The 19,186-nt window shown below is 41.8% G+C and overlaps 5 non-coding genes across 5 annotated transcripts; 1 reads left to right on the top strand and 4 right to left on the bottom strand.

Moving 5' to 3' along the window:
• Positions 1-8,310: 8,310 nt before the first annotated feature.
• LOC140287415 (U5 spliceosomal RNA) lies at positions 8,311-8,426 on the top strand. The gene has a single exon (XR_011911589.1). It is a non-coding gene; the product is annotated as a U5 spliceosomal RNA (small nuclear RNA).
• A 1,448-nt stretch (positions 8,427-9,874) lies between these two features.
• On the bottom strand, positions 9,875-10,058 carry LOC140287417 (U2 spliceosomal RNA). The gene has a single exon (XR_011911591.1). It is a non-coding gene; the product is annotated as a U2 spliceosomal RNA (small nuclear RNA).
• Positions 10,059-10,366: 308 nt separating this feature from the next.
• LOC140287410 (U5 spliceosomal RNA) lies at positions 10,367-10,480 on the bottom strand. Its single transcript, XR_011911585.1, has one exon. It is a non-coding gene; the product is annotated as a U5 spliceosomal RNA (small nuclear RNA).
• A 2,199-nt stretch (positions 10,481-12,679) lies between these two features.
• On the bottom strand, positions 12,680-12,863 carry LOC140287409 (U2 spliceosomal RNA). The gene has a single exon (XR_011911584.1). It is a non-coding gene; the product is annotated as a U2 spliceosomal RNA (small nuclear RNA).
• Positions 12,864-13,171: 308 nt separating this feature from the next.
• Positions 13,172-13,285, bottom strand: LOC140287411 (U5 spliceosomal RNA). The gene has a single exon (XR_011911586.1). It is a non-coding gene; the product is annotated as a U5 spliceosomal RNA (small nuclear RNA).
• Between the last annotated feature and the right edge of the window lie 5,901 nt (positions 13,286-19,186).

Raw genomic sequence — 19,186 nt, forward strand, 5'->3', positions numbered from 1 at the left:
GATTTCAACAAAAAACAACGTTGTACTTTGCAGTAAAAGAAAGTGCAAATCAAAAGTTTTAGGAATCCGAGAATAAGCTTATTTTCATGAGTTCTGCACGATTTCGGATTTTATGTATAAAATGAATTTCTTCACGCAAACTAAGTTAACACTGCTTTGTCCTTCATATGTACCCATTTCTACATATATTTCAAGCATAAACTTCCTCATATTACCCTGAATGAGAAAGAGCCACACTTGTGATTAAGCCATACCTCCCTTTTGAGGAGTTCTGCATGATTTGGGATTTTATCTATAAAATTAATTCCTTCACTCAAACTATGTTAAAACGGCTTTTACCTTCATATTTATCAATGTCTCGATAGATTTAAACAAAAAAACAACGTTGTACTTTGCAATAAAAGAAAGAGCAAATCAAAAGTTTTAGGAATCCGAGAATAAGCTTATTTTCATGAGTTCTGCACGATTTCGGATTTTATGTATAAAATGAATTCATTCACTCAAACCAAGTTAAAACTGCTTTTTCCTTCATATTTATCAATGTCTAGATCGACTTCAACAAAGAACAACATTGTATTTTGCAGTAGAAGAAAGAGCAAAACTGAAGGATCAGGAATCCGAGAATAAGCTTCTTTCATACGTTCTGCATGATTTGGGATTTTATGTATAAAATGAATTCCTTCACTCTAAGTTAACACTGCTTTGTCCTTCATATGTACCCATTTCTACATATATTTCAAGCATAAACTTCCTCATACTACCCTGAATGAGAAAGAACCACACTTGTGATTAAGCCATACGCCCCTTTTGAGGAGTTCTGCATGATTTGGGATTTTATCTATAAAATCAATTCCTTCACTCAAACTATGTTAAAACGGCTTTTACCTTCATATTTATCAATGTCTCGAAAGATTTAAACAAAAAAACAACGTTGTACTTTGCAGTAAAAGAAAGAGCCAATCAAAAGTTTTAGGAATCCGAGAATAAGCTTATTTTCATGAGTTCTGCACGATTTCGGATTTTATGTATAAAATGAATTCATTCACTCAAACCAAGTTAAAACTGCTTTTTCCTTCATATTTATCAATGTCTAGATCGACTTCAACAAAGAACAACATTGTATTTTGCAGTAGAAGAAAGAGCGAAGGATCAGGAATCAGGATCAGGAATCCGAGAATAAGCTTATTTTCTTATGGGCAAGTGGGAACTGCTTTGTCCTTCATATTTATCAATGTGTAGATGGATTTCAACTTCTTCTACTGCAAAGTCCAATGTTTTTCTTTGTTGAAGTCGATCTAGACATTGATGAATATGGAAGGACAAAGCAGTTTTAACTTGGTTTGAGCAAAGCAATTCATTTTATAGCAAAATCCGAAATCGTGCAGAACTCATGAAAGCAGGCTTATACTCGGATTCCTGAAACTTTAGATTTGCTCTTTCTTTTACTGCAAAGTACAACGTTGTTTTTTTGTTTAAATATTTCTAGACATGGTAAATATGAAGGACAAATCAGTTTTAACATAGTTTGAGTGAAGTAATGCATTTTATAAGCAAAATCCCAAATCATGCGGAACTCACGAAATGCTTTTTCTCGCTTTTCACTGCTTTTTACAAACTTTGGTTGGACGTTCACACCTTCTTGCATCCGAACACCTCCGCTTCCGCTTTTGATGATGTATATTCGGGCATTCGAATCTTTTATTACCCGCTTTTTACAAACCATTGTCGGACTTTCACACCTTCTTGCAGCCGAACACCACCTCTCCCGCTTTTGATGATGTATGGTCCAGTATTCTTACCTTTTCTAACACATTTTTCAGCAATTATGGTCGGACAATCACACCTACTCACAGCTGGACACCTCCGCTCCCGCTTTTGATCATACAATGTCGGGACATCGCTCCTTGTCTTACCAGCTTTTTACAAACTTTAGTCGAACATTCACACCTTCTTGCAGCTGAACACCTCCGCTCCCGCTTTTGATGATGTATAGTTGGGCTTTCGAGCCTTTTCTTACCCGGTTTTTACAAATTATGGTTGGACATTCAGACCTTGCAGCCGAACACCTCCGCTCTCTCTTTTGATCATACATTGTTGGGCATTCGCACCTTGTCTTACCCGCTTTTTACAAACTATAGTCAGACATTCACACCTTGCAGCTGAACCTCCGCTCCCTGTTTTGATCATGTATGGTCTGGCAATACTACCTTTTCTTCCTACGTTTGTGAGTAATTATGGCTGGACATTCACACCTACTTGCAGTCGAACTGCTCTGCTACCGCTTTTGATTATGTTTGGTTTGGATATTCGAACCTTTTCTTAACTGCTTTTTACAAACCATGGTCGGACTTTCACACCTTCTTGTAGCCGAACAACTCCGCTCCCGCTTTTGATTGTGTACAGTCGGGTATTTTAACCTTTTCTTACCCGCTTTTTACCAACTATGGTCGGACATTCACACCGTCTTACAGCGGAACACCTCCACTCCCGCTTTTTATGGTGTATAGTCGGGCATTCGAACCTTTTCTTACCCGCTATTTACAAACTATGGTACGACATTCAAACCTTCGTGTATCCAAAAACTCCGCTCTCTCTTTTGATCATACATTGTCGGACATTCGCACCTTTTCTTACCCGCTTTTTACAAACCATGGTCGGACTGTCACACCTTCTTGTAACCGAACACATCCGCTCCCGCTATTGATTGTGTACAGTCGGGAATTTTAACCTTTTCTTACCCGCTTTTTACCAAGTATGGTCGGACATTCACACCTTCGTACAGCGGAACACCTCCGCTCCCTCTTTTGATGGTGTATGTTCGGGCATTCAAACCTTTTCTTACCCGCTTTTTACAAACCATGGTCGGACTTTCACACCTTCTTGTAGCCGAACAACTCCGCTCCCGCTATTGATTGTGTACAGTCGGGTATTTTAACTTTTCTTACCCGCTTTTTACCAACTATGGTCGGACATTCACACCGTCTTACAGCGGAACACCTCCGCTCCCGCTTTTTATGGTGTATAGTCGGGCATTCGAACCTTTTCTTACCCGCTATTTACAAACTATGGTAGGATATTCAAACCTTCGTGTATCCGAAAACCTCCGCTCTCTCTTTTGATCATACATTGTCGGACATTCGCACCTTTTCTTACCCGCTTTTTACAAACCATGGTCGGACTGTCACACCTTCTTGTAGCCGAACACATCCACTCCCGCTATTGATTGTGTACAGTCGGGTATTTTAACCTTTTCTTACCCGCTTTTTACCAAGTATGGTCGGACATTCACACCTTCGTACAGCGGAACACCTCCGCTCCCTCTTTTGATGGTGTATGTTCGGGCATTCCAACCTTTTCTTACCCGCTTTTTCCAAACTATGGTCGGCTATTCACAGCTTCCTCTCCACCATACTTGTATGGTGGGATATTCACACCCACTTGCATCCGAAGACCTCCGCCCCAAATTTTGTTGATATTTAGTCGGACATTCGCACCTTACCCGCTTTTGGCAAACTATGGCCTTCTTGCAGCCAAACAACTCTGATCTTGCTTTTGATGATGTAAGGTTGGGCATTCAGACCTTGCTTCACCTGCTTTTCACCAAATATAGTCGGACATTCACACCTTCTTGCAGCCGAACACTTCCGCTCCACCTTTTAGTGTTCTATCACACCTTTTTTTTCACCGCATTTTATACATTATGGTTGGAAATTTTCAACCACTCTCATCCGAAGACCTCTCCTCCCACTTTTGTTAATATATTTGAACTTTAGTTTGACATTCAAACCTTCTTGCAGCTGAACCACCTCCGCTCCCTGTTTTGATCATATATGGTCTGGCTACTACCTTTTCTTACCCGTTTGTGAGTAATTATGGCTGGACATTCACACCTACTTGCAGCCGAACACAACCTCTCTCGCCTTTGATGATGTATGGACCGGCATTTTTACCTTTTCTAACACATTTTTCAGCAATTATGGTCGGAGATTCACACCTACTCACAGCCGAACAACTCCGCTCCCGCATTTGATGATGTATAGTCGGGCATTCTCACCCTTTCTCATCAGCTTTTTGCAAATTATGATCTGACATTCACACCTACTTGCAGTCGAACAGCTCTGCTCCCGCTTTTGATTATGTTTGGTTGGATATTCGAACCTTTTCTTAACTTCTTTTTACATATTTTGGTTGGACGTTCACACCTTCTTGTAGCCGAACACTTCCACTCCTGCTTTTGATGATGTATGGTTGGGCATTCACACCTTTTTTTTGCCCATTTTTCAGGAATTATGGGTGGACATTCACACCTTGCAGCTGAACACCTCCTATCCCACTTATGCTCATGTGCGGTTTGATTTTCGAAAAGTTTCTTTCATGTTTTCTAGCAATTATTGATGGACATGTAGACCTTCTTGCAGCTGAACACCTCCGCTCCCGCTTTTGATCATACATTGTCAGGCATTCGCACCTTGTCTTACCCACTTTTTACAAACTTTAGTCGAACAGTCACACCTTTTTGCAGCCGAACACCACCTCTCCCGCTTTTGATGATGTATGGTCCAGCATTCTTACCTTTTCTAACACATTCTTCAGCAATTATGGTCGGACTTTCACACCTTCTTGTAGCCGAACAACTCCGCTCCCGCTATTGATTGTGTACAGTCGGGTATTTTAACCTTCTCTTACCCGCTTTTTACCAACTATGGTCGGACATTCACACCGTCTTACAGCGGAACACCTCTGCTCCCGCTTTTTACAAACCATGGTCGGACTGTCACATCTTCTTGTAGCCGAACACATCCGCTCCCGCTATTGATTGTGTACAGTCGGGTATTTTAACCTTTTCTTACCCGCTTTTTACCAAGTGTGGTCGGCCATTCACACCTTCGTACAGCGGAACACCTCCGCTCCCTCTTTTGATGGTGTATGTTCGGGCATTCAAACCTTTTCTTACCCGCTTTTTCCAAACTATGGTCGGCTATTCACAGCTTCCTCTCCACCATACTTGTATGGTGGGATATTCACACCCACTTGCATCCGAAGACCTCCGCCCCAAATTTTGTTGATATTTAGTCGGACATTCGCACCTTACCCGCTTTTGGCAAACTATGGCCTTCTTGCAGCCAAACACCTCTGATCTCGCTTTTGATGATGTAAGGTTGGGCATTCAGACCTTGCTTCACCTGCTTTTCACCAAATATAGTCGGACATTCACACCTTCTTGCAGCCGAACACTTCCGCTCCACCTTTTAGTGTTCTATCACACCTTTTTTTCACCGCATTTTATACATTATGGTCGGAAATTTTCAACCACTCTCATCCGAAGACCTCTCCTCCCGCTTTTGTTAATATATTTGAACTTTAGTCGGACATTAACACCTTCTTGCAGCTTAACCACCTCCGCTCCCTGTTTTGATCATGTATGGTCTGGCAATACTACCTTTTCTTACCCATTTGTGAGTAATTATGGCTGGACATTCACACCTACTTGCAGCCGAACACCACCTCTCCTGCTTTTGATGATGTATGGACCGACATTTTTACCTTTTCTAACACATTTTTCAGCAATTATGGTTGGAGATTCACACCTACTCACAGCCGAACAACTCCGCTCCCGCATTTGATGGTGTACAGTCGGGCATACAAACCTGTTCTTACCCGCTTTTTACAAACTATGGTCGGACATTCAAACCTTCTTGTAGCCGAACACATCCACTCCTGCTTTTGATGATGTATGGTTGGGCATTCGCACCTTTTCTTACCCATTTTTCAGTAATTATGGGTGGATATTCACACCTTCTTGCAGCGGAACACCTCCTCTCCCGCTTATGATTATGTGCGGTTTGATATTCGAAAATTTTCTTTCATGTTTTATAGCAATTATTGATGGACATTCATACCTTCTTGAAGCCGAACACATCCACTCCTGCTTTTGATGATGTATGGTTGGGCATTCGAACCTACTTGTTGCCCGTTTTTCATTAATTATGGGTGGACATTCACACCTTGTCGCAGCCAAACACCTCCGCTCCCTGTTTTGATCATGTATGTTTTGACATTCGCACCTTTTCTCACCTGCTTTTTACTATTGTCGGCCAATCACAGCTTCCTCTCCACCATACTTGTATGGTAGGAAATTCTCACCCACTCTCATCCGAAGACCTCTCCTCCCGCTTTTGTTAATATTTAGTCGGGCATTCTAACCTTTTCTTACCCACTTTTTACAAATTATGGTCGAACATTCACACCTACTTGCAGCTGAATACTTCCGCTCCACCTTTTAGTGATGTATAGTTGGCATTTGCACCTTTTGTTACCCTCTTTTTATACTGATTGCTGAAGATTAAGTTGTTCTTTCTCAAACTACAATTTTTTTTTAATTGTTGAAACTTGATTTGAAGTGGATAAATAAGGAGGACAAACAGTTTTAAGTCACGCTGATAGAAGAAATTAATTTTATAACAAAATCTGTATTTCGTCATATGTCGAGAGATGCTTATTGCTGAAGAAGTTCTTTCACATTCTACAAAGTACGTTGTTTATCGTTGAAACTTGATTAGACATGAATAAATATGAAGGACAAAGCAGTCTTAACTTGGTTTGAGTTAATTAATTCGTTTTATAGGAGAATCCGAATTCGTGCTTATTTTCGGATTCCTGAAGAATGAGTCTGGTTCTTTCTCATAATACAAAGTTTGTTGTTTATTGTTGAAACTTCATCAGAAGCGAAGAAATAAATGAATGCCTATCAACAAATGTGGGATCTAAACTCTACTGCTTCCTCTAAAATAATTTCTTTTCTCAATTCAGAAATGTGTGTGTGTAAGTCACAACACCCGTGACACCAAAACGGCTTTCTTTTCTCTCTTTTCTCTACACTCTGCACTATGAGCACACACACCAAATCAGAAAGGCTTTTTTCTCTCTTTTCTACATTATGGACTGTGGGGACACAAAACCGCTCTCTCTTTTTTTTTTGATTGTGTGCCAGGGCGTTGTCTCACGTATTAGATTATGCTTAAGATACGAATGGGTTTATCAGTCACATCAGAATCCATACATACTGATCCTCCCGTAATAAAATGGTCGGATCTTATCAAACACACTTTGCTTCTTGTGACAATCAAGTCAGCGAAACAGCGTATACACGTCAAGACACTGAATCAAGTTTGCCACAAGAACTCATAAGTTTGGCAGTATTGCTCTGCCGTCAGCAATCATACACCCATTTTATTTTCGTGAGACGTGCAGGCACCTGTTCATCTACTGTTCTATCACTATGAATTAGTTTATCTATTATCAATAAGGATACTTCTACAACTACTATCAAAGTATGTCCAGACTTCTTATGTTGTCAGTTGCTATATATGAATAAGTGGATAGCTACTGACAAGCATTAAGCATGTCACACAGCCCAAACATATAACATTTCAGGACACACCACACAGTTAACAACCACAGTGAAGTGTCAAAGCCCAAACATTCAACAGGACACTTACACAACACATTCAAATCAAACAGTCAGACAACATACAAGAACATATACCCCAGCCGGCATTGCTCCCTGCCTATTTTCCTACAGCTCACTATGTGTGCGCACACCTTTATTCACAAACTCTTCAACTTATACTCTTTTACCGAAGCTGCTACAGCTCGATTGGCCGAATACCCTTAGATCCTATTTCGGTGAATTTGACATCTGCCTTACATGTAACAGATTAGCGGTTTAGCAGTTTAAATTTAGTTTGAGTGAAGGAATTCATTTTATAGCAAAATCCGAAATCGTGAAGCACTCATGAAAGTAAGCTTATTCTCGGATTCCTGAAACTTTAGATTTGCTCTTTCTTTTACTGCAAAGTACAACGTTGTTTTTTTTGTTTAAATCTTTCTAGACATGGTAAATATGAACGACAAAGCAGTTTTGACATAGTTTGAGTGAAGGAATTCATTTTATAGATAAAATCCCAAGAGTCTGCAGAGAAAAGAGAGTGAATGCGAAGTAGACTTTAACACGGCTATGGGAGCGGGCCGAGTGTCGGCTAACCGGGAGAATTGCTTGAAAGAAACGCGACACCGAATGAGCGGTCAGAACAAAGCCTCAATACGGGATTCTCGTGGTGTTTTTGTTGCTGCCTTGTCTTTTGCATAGAGTAAAAGAAAAGGCAGCCATCGAATAGGGCCCGATTGTTCCTACTTGGTCAGCCGAGGAGCAAGGGGGGGGGGCAAGCGTCTCAACCAAGCAAAGCTCACCATGGGGAAGGTGGCTATACCAACTAGCCTGATGCCCTGCTCCCGCAGTGACAGATAATCGTACTCTGGTTTCTCTTCATAACATACAAGTCTTTCGCCTTTTACTAAAGACTTCCGTGGAGAGCAGCACTAATGAGTTGTTTCAATTATATTACCGGGAGTTGTGTAAGTGTCCTGTTGAATGTTACATGTTTGGGCTTTGACACGCTTCACTGTGGTTGTTAACTGTGTGGTGTGTCCTGAAATGTTATATGTTTGGGCTGTGTGACATGCTTAATGCTTGTCAGTAGCTACCCACTTATTCATATATAGCAACTGACTACGTAAGAAGTCCGGACATACTTTGATAGAGTAGTTGTAGAAGTATCCTTATTGATAATAGATAAACTAATTCATAGTGATAGAACAGTAGATGAACAGGTGCCTGCACATGTCTCACGAAAATAAAATGGATGTATGATTGCTGACGGCAGAGCAATACTGCCAAACTTATGAGTTCTTTTGGCAAACTTGATTCAGTGTCTTGACGTGTATACGCTGTTTCGCTGACTTGATTGTCACAAGAAACAAAGTGTGTTTGATAAGATCCGACCATTTTATTACGGGATGATCAGTATGTATGGATTCTGATGTGACTGATAAACCCATTCGTATCTTAAGCACAATCTAATACGTGAGACAACGCCCTGGCACACGATAAAAAAAAAAAGAGAGAGCGGTTTTGTGTCCCCACAGTCCATAATGTAGAAAAGAGAGAAAAAAGCCTTTCTGATTTGGTGTGTGTGCTCATAGTGCAGAGTGTAGAGAAAAGAAAGCCGTTTTGGTGTCACGGGTGTTGTGACTTACACACACACATTTCTAAATTGAGAAAGGAAATTATTTTAGAGGAAGCACTAGAGTTTAGATCCCACATTTGTTGATAGGCATTAATTTATTTCTTCACTTCTGATAAAAATGATAAGACTGACCTAAAGAATTGGAGGCCCATCACACTTTTAAACTTTGACTGTAAACTTTTTAGCAAGGTTTTAACGACACGGATGTCCTCTGTTTTAGAGGAGGTAATTCACCCAGACCAGGCTTGTGTCATCTCAGAGAGACAACTCACCGACAGCCTCGTACTGATTCGAGACATCATTGATTACGCTAGAGACAGAAACACCCGGCTTGTCATCTTAAATTTAGACTTTGAAAAAGCTTTTGATCGGGTCTCGCATCAATATCTCTTTCAGGTGTTGCAGCCATCGAATAGGGCCCGATTGTTCCTACTTGGTGAGATTTGCTTGGTTGAGACGCTTGCTCCCCCCCCCTTGCTCCTCGGCTGACCAAGTAGGAACAATCGGGCCCTATTCGATGGCTGCCTTGTCTTTTACTCTGTGCAAAAGACAAGGCAGCCACAAACACCACGGGAACACCGTATTGAGGCTTTGTTCTGACCACTCATTCGGTGTCGCGTTTCTTTCAAGCAATTCTCCCGGTTAGCCCACACTCAGCTCGCTCCCAGAGCTGTGTTAAAGTCTACTTCGCATTCACTCTCTTTTCTCAGCAGATTAAAAGAAAGTTTCATCTTGGGCTCCCTGAAACTTCCATCCTGCATCGCTGTTTGCTTTTTCACAAGAGCAGAGAAGAGCGCACCGTTCCCAGCGGCACGGCAGTACTGGGTCGATGCTTGGAGTGAACGGAGCAAGCTTCTTTTTCAACTCCTATTCTTAAAAATCCATTTAATATGTAGTCCTCGTATAGAGGACATATTAAACTGATAAGAACAGATACTACACTTGATCTTAGCCAAAAGGCCGAGAAGCGATAACTGTCCACTGTTTCAGGTCCGAGGGCCCTTGCTGGCACAATGCGCACTTGTAGCAGTGTTCTTTTTATGGCCATAGGTGGCCAGAGTGTCACGTTGCACCTCCGCCCACCCGCTGCACTGAGCACTCTTCAGCCCTTTTAAATGGTATAACTTTGCACTCCCGCATGCTCCAGCAAGCACCATTCAAGCAACAACTTTGCACTCCAGCTTCGAACATCGGCACAATCGCAACAAGTAAGGCGACTCTACTCAGAGAAGTAACTCTGCACAGTAACAAAATTTATTTTGCACAGACAGAAAGGGCTTCACCCGCAAAGGTAAAGCCTGCCAAAAATAGAAACAACTCATTAGTGCTGCTCTCCACGAAAGTCTTTAGTAAAAGGCGAAAGACTTGTATGTTATGAAGAGAAACCAGAGTACGATTATCCGTCACTGCGGGAGCAGGGCATCAGGCTAGTTGCCATAGCCACCTTCCCCATGGTGAACGTTGCTTGGTTGAAACGCTTGCCCCTGTGCAATCGACAAGGCAGCAACAAAAACACCACGGGAACACCGTATTGAGGCTTTGTTCTGACCGCTCATTCGGTGTCGCGTTTCTTTCAAGCAATTCTCCCGGTTAGCCCACACTCGGCTCGCTCCCAGAGCCGTGTTAAAGCCTACTTCGCATTCACTCTCTTTTCTCAGCAGACTCTTGGGATTTTATCTGTAAAATGAATTCCTTCACTCAAACTATGTTAAAACTGCTTTGTCCTTCATATTTACCATGTCTAGAAAGATTTAATAAAAAAAAAAACAACGTTGTACTTTGCAGTAAAAGAAAGAGCAAATCTAAAGTTTCAGGAATCCGAGAATAAGCTTACTTTCATGAGTTCTTCACAATTTCGGATTTTGCGATAAAATGAATTCCTTCACTCGAACTAAATTAAAACTGCTAAACCGCTAATCTGTTACATGTAAGGCAGATGTCAAATTCACCGAAATAGGATCTAAGGGTATTCGGCCAATCGAGCTGTAGCAGCTTTGGTAAAAGAGTATAAGTTGAAGAGTTTGTGAATAAAGGTGTGCGCACACATAGTGAGCTGTAGGAAAATAGGCAGGGAGCAATGCCGGCTGGGGTATATGTTCTTGTATGTTGTCTGACTGTTTGATTTGAATGTGTTGTGTAAGTGTCCTGTTGAATGTTACATGTTTGGGCTTTGACACTTCACTGTGGTTGTTAACTGTGTGGTGTGTCCTGAAATGTTATATGTTTGGGCTGTGTGACATGCTTAATGCTTGTCAGTAGCTACCCACTTATTCATATATATAACAACTGACAACATAAGAAGTCTGGACATACTTTGATAGTAGTTGTAGAAGTATCCTTATTGATAATAGATAAACTAATTCATAGTGATAGAACAGTAGATGAACAGGTGCCTGCACATGTCTCACGAAAATAAAATGGGTGTATGATTGCTGACGGCAGAGCAATACTGCCAAACTTATGAGTTCTTGTGGCAAACTTGATTCAGTGTCTTGACGTGTATAGGCTGTTTCGCTGACTTGATTGTCACAAGAAACAAAGTGTGTTTGATAAGATCCGACCATTTTATTACGGGAGGATCAGTATGTATGGATTCTGATGTGACTGATAAACCCATTCGTATCTTAAGCACAATCTAATACGTGAGACAACGCCCTGGCACACGATAAAAAAAAAAAGAGAGAGCGGTTTTGTGTCCCCACAGTCCATAATGTAGAAAAGAGAGAAAAAAGCCTTTCTGATTTGGTGTGTGTGCTCATAGTGCAGAGTGTAGAGAAAAGAAAGCCGTTTTGGTGTCACGGGTGTTGTGACTTACACACACACATTTCTAAATTGAGAAAGGAAATTATTTTAGAGGAAGCACTAGAGTTTAGATCCCACATTTGTTGATAGGCATTCATTTATTTCTTCACTTCTGATAAAAATGATAAGACTGACCTAAAGAATTGGAGGCCCATCACACTTTTAAACTTTGACTGTAAACTTTTTAGCAAGGTTTTAACGACACGGATGTCCTCTGTTTTAGAGGAGGTAATTCACCCAGACCAGGCTTGTGTCATCTCAGAGAGACAACTCACCGACAGCCTCGTACTGATTCGAGACATCATTGATTACGCTAGAGACAGAAACACCCGGCTTGTCATCTTAAATTTAGACTTTGAAAAAGCTTTTGATCGGGTCTCGCATCAATATCTCTTTCAGGTGTTGCAGCCATCGAATAGGGCCCGATTGTTCCTACTTGGTGAGATTTGCTTGGTTGAGACGCTTGCTCCCCCCCCCTTGCTCCTCGGCTGACCAAGTAGGAACAATCGGGCCCTATTCGATGGCTGCCTTGTCTTTTACTCTATGCAAAAGACAAGGCAGCCACAAACACCACGGGAACACCGTATTGAGGCTTTGTTCTGACCACTCATTCGGTGTCGCGTTTCTTTCAAGCAATTCTCCCGGTTAGCCCACACTCAGCTCGCTCCCAGAGCTGTGTTAAAGTCTACTTCGCATTCACTCTCTTTTCTCAGCAGATTAAAAGAAAGTTTCATCTTGGGCTCCCTGAAACTTCCATCCTGCATCGCTGTTTGCTTTTTCACAAGAGCAGAGAAGAGCGCACCGTTCCCAGCGGCACTGCAGTACTGGGTCGATGCTTGGAGTGAACGGAGCAAGCTTCTTTTTCAACTCCTATTCTTAAAAATCCATTTAATATGTAGTCCTCGTATAGAGGACATATTAAACTGATAAGAACAGATACTACACTTGATCTTAGCCAAAAGGCCGAGAAGCGATAACTGTCCACTGTTTCAGGTCCGAGGGCCCTTGCTGGCACAATGCGCACTTGTAGCAGTGTTCTTTTTATGGCCATAGGTGGCCAGAGTGTCACGTTGCACCTCCGCCCACCCGCTGCACTGAGCACTCTTCAGCCCTTTTAAATGGTATAACTTTGCACTCCCGCATGCTCCAGCAAGCACCATTCAAGCAAAAACTTTGCACTCCAGCTTCGAACATCGGCACAATCGCAACAAGTAAGGCGACTCTACTCAGAGAAGTAACTCTGCACAGTAACAAAATTTATTTTGCAGAGACAGAAAGGGCTTCACCCGCAAAGGTAAAGCCTGCCAAAAATAGAAACAACTCATTAGTGCTGCTCTCCACGAAAGTCTTTAGTAAAAGGCGAAAGACTTGTATGTTATGAAGAGAAACCAGAGTACGATTATCCGTCACTGCGGGAGCAGGGCATCAGGCTAGTTGCCATAGCCACCTTCCCCATGGTGAGCGTTGCTTGGTTGAAACGCTTGCCCCTGTGCAATCGACAAGGCAGCAACAAAAACACCACGGGAACACCGTATTGAGGCTTTGTTCTGACCGCTCATTCGGTGTCGCGTTTCTTTCAAGCAATTCTCCCGGTTAGCCCACACTCGGCTCGCCCCCAGAGCCGTGTTAAAGTCTACTTCGCATTCACTCTCTTTTCTCAGCAGACTCTTGGGATTTTATCTATAAAATGAATTCCTTCACTCAAACTATGTTAAAACTGCTTTGTCCTTCATATTTACCATGTCTAGAAAGATTTAATCAAAAAAAAACAACGTTGTACTTTGCAGTAAAAGAAAGAGCAAATCTAAAGTTTCAGGAATCCGAGAATAAGCTTACTTTCATGAGTTCTTCACAATTTCGGATTTTGCGATAAAATGAATTCCTTCACTCGAACTAAATTAAAACTGCTAAACCGCTAATCTGTTACATGTAAGGCAGATGTCAAATTCACCGAAATAGGATCTAAGGGTATTCGGCCAATCGAGCTGTAGCAGCTTTGGTAAAAGAGTATAAGTTGAAGAGTTTGTGAATAAAGGTGTGCGCACACATAGTGAGCTGTAGGAAAATAGGCAGGGAGCAATGCCGGCTGGGGTATATGTTCTTGTATGTTGTCTGACTGTTTGATTTGAATGTGTTGTGTAAGTGTCCTGTTGAATGTTACATGTTTGGGCTTTGACACTTCACTGTGGTTGTTAACTGTGTGGTGTGTCCTGAAATGTTATATGTTTGGGCTGTGTGACATGCTTAATGCTTGTCAGTAGCTACCCACTTATTCATATATATAACAACTGACAACATAAGAAGTCTGGACATACTTTGATAGTAGTTGTAGAAGTATCCTTATTGATAATAGATAAACTAATTCATAGTGATAGAACAGTAGATGAACAGGTGCCTGCACATGTCTCACGAAAATAAAATGGGTGTATGATTGCTGACGGCAGAGCAATACTGCCAAACTTATGAGTTCTTGTGGCAAACTTGATTCAGTGTCTTGACGTGTATACGCTGTTTCGCTGACTTGATTGTCACAAGAAACAAAGTGTGTTTGATAAGATCCGACCATTTTATTACGGGAGGATCAGTATGTATGGATTCTGATGTGACTGATAAACCCATTCGTATCGTAAGCATAATCTAATACGTGAGACAACGCCCTGGCACACAATCAAAAAAAAAAAGAGAGAGCGGTTTTGTGTCCCCACAGTCCATAATGTAGAAAAGAGAGAAAAAAGCCTTTCTGATTTGGTGTGTGTGCTCACAGTGCAGAGTGTAGAGAAAAGAGAGAAAAGAAAGCCATTTTGGTGTCACGGGTGTTGTGACTTACACACACACATTTCTGAATTGAGAAAGGAAATTATTTTAGAGGAAGCACTAGAGTTTAGATCCCACATTTGTTGATAGGCATTCATTTATTTCTTCACTTCTGATGAAGTTTCAACAATAAACAACAAACTTTGTATTATGAGAAAGAACCAGACTCATTCTTCAGGAATCCGAAAATAAGCTCTATTTTACGAGTTATGCACGAATTCGGATTCTCCTATAAAACGAATTCCTTAACTCTAACCAAGTTAAGACTGCTTTGTCCTTCATATTTATTCATGTCTAATCAAGTTTCAACGATAAACAACGTTGTACTTTGTAGAATGAGAAAGAACTTCTTCAGCAATAAGCATCTCTCGACATATGACGAAATACAGATTTTGCTATAAAATTAATTCCTTCTATCAGCCTGACTTAAAACTGTTTGTCCTCCTTATTTATCCACTTCAAATCAAGTTTCAACAATTAAAAAAATGTTGTAGTTTGAGAAAAAACAACTTAATCTTAAGCAATCAGTAGGGTAAGAAAGGGTAAGAAAAGGTGCCAAATGCCAACCATACATCACTAAAAGGTGGAGCGGAAGTATTCGGCTGCAAGTAGGTGCGAATGCCTGACAATGTATGATCAAAAGAGGGAGCGGAGGTTTTCGGCTGCAAGGTCTTAATGTCCAACCATAATTTGTAAAAACCGGGGAAGAAAAGGCTCGAAAGCCCGACTATACACCATCAAAAGCGGGAGCGGAGGTGTTCGGCTGCAAGTAGGTGTGAATGTTCGACCACAATTTGTAAAAAGCGGGTAAGAAAAGGTTCGAATGCCCGACTATATATTAACCAAAGCAGGAGGAGAGGTCTTCGGATAAGAGTGGGTGAGAATTTACAACCATAATCTATAAAATGCGGTGAAAAAAAAGGTGTGAATACCCCATAGAACACTAAAAGGTAGAGCGGAAGTGTTCGGCTGCAAGAAGGTGTGAATGTCTGACCATAGTTTGTAAAAAGCGGGTAAGAAAAGGTTCGAATGCCCGAACATACACCATCAAAGGAGGGAGCGGAGGTGTTCCGCTGTAAGAAGGTGTGAATGTCCGACCATAGTTGGCAAAAAGCAGGTAAGAAAAGGTTAAAATACCCGATTGTACACAATCAATAGCGGGAGCAGAGTTGTTCCGCTACTAAAAGGTGTGAAAGTCCGACCATGGTTGGCAAAAAGCAGGTAAGAAAAGGTTAAAATACCCGATTGTACACAATCAATAGCGGGAGCAGAGTTGTTCCGCCACTAAAAGGTGTGAAAGTCGGACCATGGTTTGTAAAAAGCGGGTAAGAAAAGGTGCGAATGCCCGACAATGTATGATCAAAAGAGGGAGCGGAGGTTTTCGGCTGAAACAAGGTCTGAATGTCCATCCATATTTTGTAAAAATCTGGGAAGAAAAGGCTCGAAAGCCCGACTATACACCATCAACAGCTGGAGCGGATGTGTTCAACTGCAAGAAGGTCTGAATGTCCATCAATAATTGCTAGAAAACATGGAAGAGAATTTTCGAATATCAAACCGCACATGATCATAAGCGGGAGAGGAGGTGTTCAAATGCAAGAAGGTGTGAATGTCCACCCATAATTACTGCAAAATGGGTAAGAAAAGGTACGAATGCCCAACCATACATGATCCTAACAGGGAGCGGAGGTGTTTGGCTGCGACAAGGTGTGTATGTCCACCCATAATTAATGAAAAGCGGGCAACAAGTAGGTTTGAATAACCATCATCAAAAGCAGGAGTGGATGTGTTCGGCTACAAGAAGGTTTGAATGTCTGACCATAGTTTGTAAAAAGCGGGTAAGAAAAGGTTCGAATGCCCGAACATACACCATCAAAGGAGGGAGCGGAGGTGTTCCGCTGTAAGAAGGTGTGAATGTCCAACCATAATTGGCAAAAAGCAGGTAAGAAAAGTTTTAAATACCCTATTGTACACAATCAATAGCGGGAGCAGAGTTGTTCCGCTACTAAAAGGTGTGAAAGTCCGACCATGAATTGTAAAAAGCGGGTAAGAAAAGGTGCGAATGCCCGACAATGTATGATCAAAAGAGGGAGCGGAGGTTTTCGGCTGAAAGAAGGTCTGAATGTCCATCCATAATTTGTAAAAATCGGGGAAGAAAAGGCTCGAAAGCCCGACTATACACCATCAACAGCTGGAGCGGAGGTGTTCAGCTGCAAGAAGGTCTGAATGTCCATCAATAATTGCTAGAAAACATGGAAGAGAATTTTCGAATATCAAACCGCACATGATCATAAGCGGGAGAGGAGGTGTTAAAATGCAAAAAGGTGTGAATGTCCACCCATAATTACTGCAAAATGGGTAAGAAAAGGTACGAATGCCCAACCATACATCATCAAAAGCAGGAGTGGATGTGTTCGGCTACAAGAAGGTTTTAATGTCCGACCATAGTTTGTAAAAAGCGGGTAAGAAAAGGTTCGAAAGCCCGAACATACACCATCAAAAGAGGGAGCGGCGGTGTTCCACTGTAAGAAGGTGTGAATGTCTGACCATAGTTGGTAAAAAGCGGGTAAGAAAAGGTGAAAATACCCGATTGTACACAATCAATAGCGGGAGCAGAGTTGTTCCGCTACTAAAAGGTGTGAAAGTCCGACCATGGTTTGTAAAAAGCGGGTAAGAGAAGGTGCGAATGCCCGACAATGTATGATCAAAAGAGGGAGCGGAGGTTTTCGGCTGCAAGAAGGTCTGAATGTCCAACCATAATTTTGTAAAAACCGGGGAAGAAAAGGCTCGAAAGCCCGACTATACATCATCAAAAGCGGGAGCGGAGGTGTTCAGCTGCAAGGAGGTCTGAATGTCCATCAATAATTGCTAGAAAACATGAAAGAAAATTTTCGAATATCAAACTGCACATGATCATAAGCGGGAGAGGAGGTGTTCAGCTGCAAGAAGGTGTGAATGTCTACCCATAATTACTGAAAAATGGGTAAGAAAAGGTTCGAATGCCCGAATATACATCATCAAAAGCGGAAGCGGAGGTGTTCGGCTGCAAGAAGGTGTGAACGTCCGACCAAAGTTTGTAAAAAGCAGTGAAGAAAAGTTTCGAATATCCAACCAAACATAATCAAAAGCAGAGCTGTTCGACTGCAAGTAGGTGTGAATGTCAGATCATAATTTGCAAAAAGCTGATGAGAAAGGGTGAGAATGCCCGACTATACACCATCAAATGCGGGAGCGGAAGTGTTCGGCTGTGAGTAGGTGTGAATGTCAAACCATAATTGCTGAAAAATGTGTTAGAAAAGACTAGAATGCCGGACCATACATCATCAAAAGCGGGAAAAGTGGTGTTCGGCTGCAAGTAGGTGTGAATGTCCAGCCATAATTACTCACAAACCGGTAAGAAAAGGTAGTATTGCCAGACCATACATTATCAAAACAGGGAGCGGAGGTGGTTCAGCTGCAAGGTTTGAATGTCTGACTAAAGTTTATAAAAAGCGGGTAAGACAAGGTGCGAATGCCTGACAATGTATGATCAAATGAGGGAGCGGAGGTTTTCGGCTGCAAGGTCTGAATGTACAACCATAATTTGTAAAAAGCGGGTAAGAAAAGGTTTGAATGCCCGACTATATATTAACGAAAGCAGGAGGAGAGGTCTTCGGATGAGTGGGTGAGAATTTCCAACCATAATCAATAAAATGCGGTGAAAAAAAAGGTGTGAATACCCCATAGAACACTAAAAGGTGGAGCAGAAGTGTTCGGCTGCAAGAAGGTGTGACTGTTCGACTATATTTGGTGAAAAGCAGGTGAAGCAAGGTCTCAATGCCCAACCTTACATCATCAAAAACGAGATCAGAGGTGTTTGGCTGCAAGAAGGCCATAGTTTGCCAAAAGCGGGTAAGCTGCGAATGACCGACTAAATATCAAAAAAAGTGGGGGCGGAGGTTTTCGGATGCAAGTGGGTGTGAATATCCCACCATACAAGTATGGTGGAGAGGAAGCTGTGAATGGCCGACCATAGTTTGGAAAAAGCGGGTAAGAAAAGGTTTGAATGCCCGAACATACACCATCAAAAGAGGGAGTGGAGGTGTTCCGCTGTACGAAGGTGTGAATGTCCGACCATACTTGGTAAAAAGCGGGTAAGAAAAGGTTAAAATACCCGACTGTACACAATCAATAGCGGGAGCGGATGTGTTCGGCTACAAGAAGGTGTGACACTCCGACCATGGTTTGTAAAAAGCGGGTAAGAAAAGGTGCGAATGTCCGACAATGTATGATCAAAAGAGAGAGCGGAGGTTTTCGGATACACGAAGGTTTGAATGTCCTACCATAGTTTGTAAATAGCGGGTAAGAAAAGGTTCGAATGCCCGACTATACACCATAAAAAGCGGGAGTGGAGGTGTTCCGCTGTAAGACGGTGTGAATGTCCGACCATAGTTGGTAAAAAGTGGGTAAGAAAAGGTTAAAATACCCGACTGTACACAATCAAT

The sequence above is a fragment of the Leuresthes tenuis genome, unplaced genomic scaffold (genome assembly GCF_036924035.1).
Source record: "Leuresthes tenuis unplaced genomic scaffold, fLeuTen1.0.hap1 SCAF_131, whole genome shotgun sequence".
Taxonomy (NCBI): domain Eukaryota; kingdom Metazoa; phylum Chordata; class Actinopteri; order Atheriniformes; family Atherinopsidae; genus Leuresthes; species Leuresthes tenuis.